Below are 9,952 nucleotides of genomic sequence, written 5' to 3'. Positions count from 1 at the left end.
GCCATGGCCAAGGCTTCTGGACTAAGCCCCTTTCCCCTTCAGCTTCACAGCTCTGTCCTTTCGTCTTGCTCCACTTCTCAGTACTGAATCCCTAAAAGGGGATGAGGCTCAACCATTAGCATGGTTAATGCAGAGAACTTGCAGGCAACCTCTTCATGACAATTAGATCTTAGACACTGGCCGCTGTTTTCAGAGCCTCCTTCCAGCAGTCTGGGTAGGGAAGCTCCAGGATACCAGGGAGAGAAGGAGAGGCGTCTGCCTCCCCAGAAGGCAAGCAGATGCTCCCAAGTGCTTCACTTGCCTCCCTGCCTATCACAACTTCCTGTGGTCAGCAGCTCTGCAACCTTCAGCAAGTCACTCCCCATCCCTGGACATTTGTCTCCTTACCTGTGAAAGAAACAGGTCAGGATAATTTGAGGTCTCGGAGGGCTGGTTCTCACACCAAACCTGGCCAGCACGTAAGTTTTGAGGACTCCACACAATGCTCTGTCTTCTTTTTGTATTTGGATTAGTTGTCAACACTTTAGAAATGTGGAATCATCACCTCTTAAAATGTAGATTTCAGGGTGCTTTCAAAATACTCAGAAGACCTGACTTCATTGAGCCCACATTCCCTCATGGCGACAATTAAGAGAAGTTGCCCCCAAGAGATAAGGCATGGTCTTTCCAGTTCACCACAGTCCCCACCACTCCCTATCACCTACCTAACACACTTGACTCATGAAAGTTAGTTGTGTGACCCACGAAGGTATGAGTTTGTGATGGCAGTCTTGTTTGTGATGGCAGTCTTGTTTGTGATGGCAGTACTATTTTGTACTCTTTATTCTGCCTTCCCTGTGAATATTCACAGTTCATTCTAAGGTGTTTACTGTCCCCCTCTCATATTCCTGGTCCTTGGCTAGGATACAGGAAGGCACACAGACTAAAAGGTGGCTTCCACACTGGAGCCCCTAGAGTTAGTGCCAGGGGCACAGGGACGAACCAGAGAAGAATTCATGCTGATGGAGGAAGACTTTCTCCCAAATGTGAGGAAACATAAAACAAATTTACACTCTCTCTGCTTATCCTTGTATAACCATACTAACTAACATATATATGGCCCATGAGAATGTTCAGGACTCTTTCCTATCTATTTGATCTTTGAGTCAGTACTACAACCTAGAGAGGTAGATACAGTTTCTAGATGTTGACAGATGCTGCTATGGTGTGAATGTTGGTGTGCCTCCCAATTTTATTGAGAACTTAAGGCCCGGGGTGACGGTATTAGGAGGAGGAGCCTTTGGGAGGTGATTAAGTCATTAGGGCAAGCCCTCTTGAATGAGACTAAGGCTCTCATAAAAGAGGCCCTAGAGAGAGAGCTAGTCTCTTCCACCATGGGGGACACAATAATCTGGAAGACAGCCTTCACCAGAACCTCATCATGCCAGCATGCTGGTCTCAGACTCCCAGCCTCCAGACCTGTGAGAAACAAATATCCATCATCAATAAGCCACCCAGTCTCTGGTATTTCTTATAGCAAACAGACTAAGACAGAAGTCGAGTGACTTGCTGTAGTTCTTCACGGGTTGTGGACTTAACACTCAGCACAAACACCCAAGTGCAATTTTAAAACTTGGCATCTGGCATTCCGAATGCTTTCTGTGCTATGCCCATCACACACCCTTTGCCCCGGTAATTGGTGTCTGAGCTCCAGGAAACAGCCCTGGTTCATAGGCTCAGGAGACACTGGAGAAGTGTCTCACTCAAAGGCAGAACAGAGAGCTAGTTCTCTGCACGGCACCTGCCTTGTAGCTCCCTGTTTTCTCCTAGATCTGGTGGTATCACCAACCAGCACTGCAAAGGGCAGCAGCCAAGTCCTGGTTTCCAACTTCCTGTGGTCCAGCAAGCACCCTACTTGGCCGACTTGCCCTACTCGTGCATATGAGGAGTAATCGTTGTATTCCACTCCCACTTTGGACTGAGAAGCGTATAAGAGTCCATGGTTCTAGTGAATGACAGTCTTCCAATTCTAGAGAAATGATCAAACTGATGCTAACAAACTATAGGAGATGGGACTCCAGGTCTATAAACGTTTTTTTCCCTCCAAGGACACAATTTTGAGTCCTCTTTCTAAGGTCCATGCCAAGGGTCAGAAGTCTGCTAGCTTGGCCTTCAGGGACTGCCACAAAAGGGGTGGGGGAGTGGCACATGACACCCCCTGACAAGAACCCAAGGACACTGTTCTGGACCACGTCTTCACATGCATGGACAACTTCCTCTTGTTACAAGCTTCTCCCTGGTTGAAAGTCATAAATCTCCTGTGATTTAGGTGACAGACTACTGGAATCTTTTCCTTTGACATAAAGAGCAGATGTGAATCCAGCACAATATTGGTGTGGAAGGAATCCACCAGATCCAAAGCCTGGGGTTTTTCTAGCTGGGCAGGACATGGAAGATAAAACTTGTTAGGGACCTGAGATTCCTCAGCTGGTTGATGGAACAGTTAAGATACAAAGCTAGGCCCCTGGCTAGTTCTCCATCACTTGTATCTTCCCTTGTATCTGAATGTTCCCCTCCTTCCACTTAGATGCCTGAGACCCCATGATTTACCACATCGCTATCCCCCAGCTGAGCTGCCTTCATCAGGGTCCCAGACCTTTTCTCTCGCATCCTCTCACCCAAACTCATCGGTCCAATTGAATACATGCTGATTCACTCCCTAGTGCTACAGGCTAAAGGTAGCACTAAACCTCCCTTCCCACATCATTTGGGCCTAGAACTGGCCAGACTTGGATACCAGTCAAAGAGATGGACTGAGATAAGTGAGTCAGGAAAGTTCACTGAGCCTGGAACTGGAGGGGACCATAAAGGATGCTCAGGAAAAAGGAGTCCAAGTTCCTAAGCCAGTGCATGATATTCTTGTTGGATGAATGAATTAATGCATTAGTGAATCAAGACCTGGGTTGAAAACTCAAGAGGAATGCTGTCAAGTGCCAAATTCAGCAAATGAAAGAGTAGAGCATGGAGGATAGAACACAGATAGGTGTAGAACTTCAGGATCTGTGGTGTCGAGAGGCTGTGGCTGTCCAGTGCCCATGCCCTCTGTCTCTGATGACAGACTTTGATTGTCCCTCTGCCTTACTGCAAGCCATCTGAGAGATCCAGAAAATGCCAGGCACATCCCTCCCACCAGACAATTAGTCCCTCTCCTTCTTGAGCACTAGAGCCTTAGGCAAGAGTGACGCAAGGACAGAGAATACCTGCTGCTGATTCATCCTACCAGAAGTGCCTTGAACAGACAACTTGTCTACCAGGACTGGCCTAGTTCTGTCTCCTCCAAGCTTTATGGTCATGCTGTTCCTATGAGTAACCTTATAGCCTTGTACTACATTTCTTGTTTTTCATTTAGATCAGCCAGAATGATTTCTGTCACTGGCAGCCAGAAAACCCCTAAATAAGCTCAAAAGTCAAGAAGATTGGAGGTGGCAGGGTGTTGGGAAGTTTTGTAGACCCTGGAAATTGTGGCTTACTGCATACCAGTAAGTGGCCTAATGTGTAGGAGAATCTGCCTGGTTTTTGAGACCCAGAGAAATGACGATATTATGTCCCCACAAGCACTGCTCCTAAATGCTGAGTCAGTGGATGGGGGTCATCATTGAGAGCTCTATCCCAGACGTGTGTGTCTTCAGTCCCAACGCATCAAGCCCACCTCAGACCCACTGTGCTCTGATTCTCTTAAAAGGGGGCCTGGGACACACAAAGGGAAGACTGATGAAACAAGAGCCTCCAGCACGCTGAGCACAATTAGAGATTTTCTTCTCTCTTTTTACCAAAGACTGACAGTCCAGCCAACAGGACAAACAGGTTGGTATAAGAATCTCCTTGACAGGTTTCTCCAGGAAAGCCTCTCTCTGACTCTCTCTTTATCAAGTAAAATCCTCCCACACCTTTGTCAGACAGAGTTTTAAAAGAGCATCACTGCTTCACTGTCCCACTGAGCAGCTCTGAAGTCTCATTTGAGAGAATGAGAAAAACCAAGACAGACAGATGGGGAAAGAGGCAGGCAAGTGGGAGGGAGAGAGGCAGGAGATGAGGATGAGCTTCTGAGAGGCACCTAGGGCTGCTCTGATGAGGACTGGACAGGAAGAGCTCTGGAGAAGTGATTCAGCTGGACAGGAAAGAGTGACCAGTTCCCTAATGAGCTGAAGTCATTAGCAGAGTCTTAGCATCACGAGGTGAGTTCATTTGGGTTTTTTGGCTTCCAGGGCCAGAGTCGTGTTCTAGCCCCTCACAGAAGTTACATCACATTCACGTTGAGATGCAGGGCAGGGGAGGTTACAAAGGACAGCCCCACTCCAGGACTCAAGACAGGCAGGGACTGGTAGGGGGCAACTCCAGCACCTGGATCTCGTATTTCCTCCTCATCTAGCTCATCCTTTAGTCCCTCATCCCCAGCTGTCTCTCTCTCTCTCTCTCCATTGAGCTGATTCATCCACTCTCATCTTGGCTGCCGCCATTTCCACCACCACCTCTTGTCTTTGCTATGTCTTCTGTTCTCCCATGACTTTCTCTCCATGGCTCTTTCTCGGACCTCACCTCCTTCTATCAAATTCTCAATCTCTAGAGTCAAGTTCTAAGTCCTCAAAAGGGAGGATATGACAGATACAGCTAATTACCGTAAAGACTAAAAAGCCCTGGGCTTCCCTGGTGGCTCGGTGGTAAAGAATCTGCTTGCAATGCAGGAGTTCGATCCCTGGGTCAGGAAGATCCCCTGAAGGAGGGTTTAGCAACCCACTCTAGTACTCTTGCCTGGAGAACCCCATGGACAGAGGAGCCTGGTGGGCTGCAGTTGATGGGGTCGCACAGAGTCGGATACGACTGAGCAACTGAGCAGTAGCAACATAAGAAGCCCTGGCAGGCAGAGCTTGCACATCAACTTTTCTTTGGTTTCCAGGCCTGCCTGGGGATTGGCTACCCTCACTGATCCAACCTGCTGTGGCCAGGGTGCCAGAGTCATGTGGAGTTGAGCAGGTGATCCCTGGAGATAACCCTCAGAAGGAGGTAGGGCTGCAGGGAGTGGTGTACCTGGAGGACAGTGGGTCCTACTTGTCTGTTGCTATAGCAGAGACTCTGAAGGCTTCATCCAGGGGGCATCTCTCACTCACACCCTGGATGAAAGGACCATGGTTTTGGAGTAGCAGGCAGTGACTGTTTAATGAAGAAATCTGAACACAGAGCTGGTAATCTGAGATCTCAGAACTTTTATAGTCCAAGAGGACCAATCAAGATAAAACCTCTCCCATTCATCCATGGGGCATTTGGATCCTGTAGATCAGATGAGGGTAAGAGCCCAGGCTAGAGCTTCTGTCTAAGCAGGCAGACAATGAGAAGAGTCCCTGGATCTCTGGATTCTAGGTCCTGATCTCTATGAAAGGATAATTGTAGTACCGACTACATGGGGTTGCAGGAAGAGTAGGTAAGATCACTCATGGATGGTCCTCCTCAAGGGTGTGGCCCACAACAAAGCCTTCATATAGTTAGTCTTTTAAAAGAAGTTTTTATCTATAATGAAATGGGTTTTATTTAAGATGTTTAGTAAGAAGCTGATTGCCGCCACAATGGAAAGTAGTATGAAGTTTCCTCAAAAAAATTAGTAAACCTATCACATGATCTGCCTATTCCACTCTGAGTATTTATCAGAAAAACACAAAAACACTAATTTAAAAAGATATATGCACCCCTATGTTCATCACAACATTATGTTCAGTAGCCAAGGTATGTGAACATTCTGTAGTATCCATTGACAGATGAATCGATAAAGATACAGTATATATGCACCATAGAATACTATTTAGCCATAAAAATGAATGAAATCCTGACATTTGTGATAACATGGATGGACCTTGAAGGTATTATGTTAAGTAAAATAAATCAGACAGATGAAAACAAATACCATATGATTTCACACGTACATGGAATCTAAAAATACAAAACAAATAAATTTAAAAAATAAATAAAACAAACTCACAGATACAGAGAACAGTTCACATGATACCAGACAGGAACAGAGTTGGATGGTAGGTAAAATGGTTGGAGGAGGTCAACTATATGCCGATGTATGGTAACTAGTCTTGTGATGCTGAAGACATAGCAGTGTATGCAGATGTCAAATTATAATGCTGTACCTCTGAAACTTATATGATAATAATAATAAGATGGTGACTATTACCAGACCCGTCCCCCAGAAGAACATATCTGAGCCAAGTGGGAAGAGATTCTGCCAAGCAAACAGTCTTTCGGTCTTTTCTTCCCTTTGTTTGCATCCATACATACCTTGGTCATGGGCACATGAAAGAGGTTATAACAAGAGTCATCCAGAAAATTATTCATCCTTTATTTTCAACTGTGGTAATGTAATGCTTTTGCTCCCGAGTTGTCTGAAGCCAAGTTGGCCGACCTCTGAGGTAGGACTTTTCCACTGCAGTGCAAACAGCATTCTCCTGGAAGAGGAGCAGCCTCATGCTATGGGAAAGGCACGATGTGGGGCCAGGGTCCCTCCCGCCAGGGCAAGTCGTGTTCTCTCCTGGCCTGTGCCCTGACCAGGAGATGACTGACATGGATGGGTGCTAAGGAGGGGAACAGTGGGTGGGCAGTGGGAACACTGGCAGCAAAACCAGTAGCTCCTCATGAGACAAGAGCTTTTCAGAAGGCTACGGGCATCACAGACATGGAGGGTGGATCAGAAGCCCTCCTTCAGAAAGGATCAACTTCCTTTTTCTAATTGAGGTACAGTTGCTTTACAATGTTATATTTTTTTCTGCTGTTGCTGCTGCTGCTAAGTCACTTCAGTCATGTCTGACTCTTTGCGACCCCATGGACTGCAGCCTACCAGGCTCCTCCATCCATGGGATTTTCCAGGCAAGAGTACTGGAGTGGGTTGCCATTGCCTTCTCCTATTTTCTGCTATATGTATACATATATCCCTCCCTCTTGGATCTCCCTCTGACCTCCTTCCAATCCATCTAGGTTATCACAGAACACCAAGCTGAGCTTCCTATGCTATATAGCAGGTTCCCACTAGCTACTTATTTTACACAGGGTAATGTACATACATCAGTCTAAATCTCCCAATTCATCCCACCCACTTCTCCCCCACTATGTCTACATGTCTGTTCCCTATGCCTGCATCTCTATTCCTGACCTGCAAATAGATTCATCTGAACTGTTTTTCTAGAAGTAACTCATAAATATAAAAATATCATATATTAATGTATATATTGGAATCTAGAAAAAATGAAGGATCATCTTTCATTTTTCACTCCTAATCTTAAACCATCTCCAGAGAGAAGCATCTTTCTCTAGATGGTCTCTTCATGAAGCCTAGTCATTTTCCTCTTCTTTTTCTTCTTTCCATAAATCAGTTTCTTTCCCTCTTTCTTTATTTCTTCATATCCCTTGGTTTTTAACTTAGTTGACTGGTCTATAGGTCTAGCAGAGTCAAAGAATCCAAGAGCAAGACCTTTTTGTGCACCAGGGAAGCTTGAGATCTAGAGAAGGGAAGAAACTCGCCAAGGCCATGCAGTAAGCAAGGACAGAGAATGGGGAAAACAGAGGTCTCCAGGTAGGACCCCAGTCCTAAGTTCTTTCTCCAGCAGGTGTGTCCTGGCTGGATTCCACCTAACACTCCTTCTGCCCCACGCTAATAGAGTTGAAATCCAAGTACACAGGTCTGTGGTCAATTATGTTGGGTAGGACTGAGTTGAACAAGGAACATGGAACATACTTGCCGAATGCAGGATTTTCCAAAACCTTTCTTCTATGACTGTGCGTAGGAAATCTGCTGATGTGGAGGCTGGGGGATCATGCTAGGATATACAGTATTTTCTGAATGTATTTGACATTTGTGTCTTTTTTCCAAGGACCATCTTGCAGATTTACGTCTAGCAAAACACATTGAAAAACTGTGCCACACAACACAGCCCATGCCAAGAGACCAGGCTGGGGTTCTGGAAATATAAACCTTAAAGAAGGGAAGTCGCAGCATAAAGCAAATCCAAACCAACAAATGCTCTTTCTTTCACCTTATCTTAGTTCCAGAACTCCGCATTTAATGAAACATTTCAGGATGGAAGAGGTGAGGACAGGAAGCGTCTGCCCTGCTCCTGAGACTCTCTGAGCCACACTTCAACCCAGATCAAATTAAAGCACAGGCTCCTTAGACAGAAGTCCTGTGATGAGAGCAGAGAGCAAGCTGGAGGGTTCGGGGCTGAGCCCTGGCCAACTGCAATAATAAAACAGTGCATGGACATGGAGGCTTTGGAACAAAAATACCTTGTAGCTATTATTTTCCTGAGTCTCTACCCAAGCACACACCCCCTCTCCCATTCTTTTAATCTGCAGCTACTGAGAAGCGGTATTTTTCTCACCTTTGCAATATGAGAAACAAGTTAATTAAAAATTGCTCCCAACTCCAGTCTCAGAGCGTCCCTGCTTTGGCTGCAGATCTATCAACAGTGTGTTTTGATAGCAGTGCACGAAGCTGGTTATTCGGAGACACTGATAATTGCATTAATTTAGGAGGCATTAGCTAAGTCCTACGATTAATTACACAGGCAGCAGACAGAGCTGTAACCCACCAGATCGCTGGATGAGAAAGGCAAAAATGCCAGTTCCCTTTTATTCAGATCCAAACACCCAGACACTCAAATAACCAAAACTGTTTATAACAGTGACCCTGAGAAACCCTGAGACCTTGAAGGTCTTTCTGAATCCTGAAAGAGAGATCAGAAGCCTATTTGTATAACGTTCACTTTAAGGGAATTTTATTGGACTCTAACTCTTTGAAAGTTGGTCATTTAGGGGCGGTATTTGTGACTTAGCTCATGGAATCAAAATATCTAGTTAATTAGTTTTGATTCCACTTCTCCATTTATTAACCAGTCTGAGATAAATAGAAATCAGCAATTCTTTCTCTCTCTCTCCTACTCCTCTATTTTCCACATTTCCCTCTGTCTCACAAATACATACGTACACACATGCACCAATCTTTCCTCCAAATAAAAAGACTGCACACAAGTATATACATAGGTAATGGGGGGTGTGGAAGGAAGAGGCAAAGACTTAGCCTGAGGGGGAATTAAATGTAGAAGAGGCAGGGGACTGTGTGGAGACGTGGGAGGGAATATTTCTTTTTCTCCTATCACCGTGCCACATCTCCTTTCTCTCCACCCTTTTCTCATTTCTACCCATTTCTTAAGGCCCAACTCAAGAATCTTGCTTTTTCTGAAAGGGTTTCACAAATTGAGATGACAGAGTTCTGGGCCGGAGCTTGAAAAGTGTTCAGGCAGATTTTAGACCTGTTATCTGGCTCAATCTAGATGAAATTTGGGCAAATACTACTACAGGTTTCTGGAAATGGTGTGGTTTCAGGAGGGGTCCCCCTGTTGAAATGGGTGAGGGACCCAGGCTCAGAGATGTAAAAGAATATGTGTAGCACTCATGACTGCCTGGCTCACAAACCCAGGCTCTTGGCCTTGTACTGTCCCACCCCTCCAGCAGGGACTCAGTGCCCAGAGGCAAGGAATGATTCCATCCTGCCTGGGTTCTAAGGCCACTTTCGCCATGGAGCCATGGAGAAACCCTGGGAACCGTCTGGTTTAAGAACTTCATTCGTTGGGTCCAGCTTGGCCACTGACTATGGAAAGAACGCAATTTTTATTTATATTCCTCAAGTAAAATGTGAGTGCATTTCTCATCAGAAAAGAGTCAGGTGATCAAAGTCAGCTGGAAAACCCCAAAGGGCCCTCGAGCCATCCTCTGCTCCCTCTCTTCTCACTAGCGCTTACAACTGTTGTGTTCATGCATGCTTCTGATCATCTGTATCATGCTTCTGATCATCTCTAAGTATGCTTACATAAATCAGGGGTTTTGTTCTGTTTTGTGATCACACCACCTTTTACAAGATGCTGCTTTA

At 45.6% G+C, this 9,952-nt stretch overlaps 1 long non-coding RNA gene across 1 annotated transcript; it reads left to right on the top strand.

Annotated features, from left to right (window-relative positions):
- Positions 1-824: 824 nt before the first annotated feature.
- Positions 825-8,458, top strand: LOC133230142 (uncharacterized). The gene is made up of 3 exons (XR_009730761.1): positions 825-1,025; positions 3,722-3,843; positions 7,899-8,458. It is a non-coding gene; the product is annotated as an uncharacterized LOC133230142 (long non-coding RNA).
- The last annotated feature ends 1,494 nt before the right edge of the window (positions 8,459-9,952 follow it).

The sequence above is a fragment of the Bos javanicus genome, chromosome 18, assembly GCF_032452875.1.
Source record: "Bos javanicus breed banteng chromosome 18, ARS-OSU_banteng_1.0, whole genome shotgun sequence".
NCBI lineage: Eukaryota > Metazoa > Chordata > Mammalia > Artiodactyla > Bovidae > Bos > Bos javanicus.
This window is presented reverse-complemented; position numbering and strand designations above follow the sequence as displayed.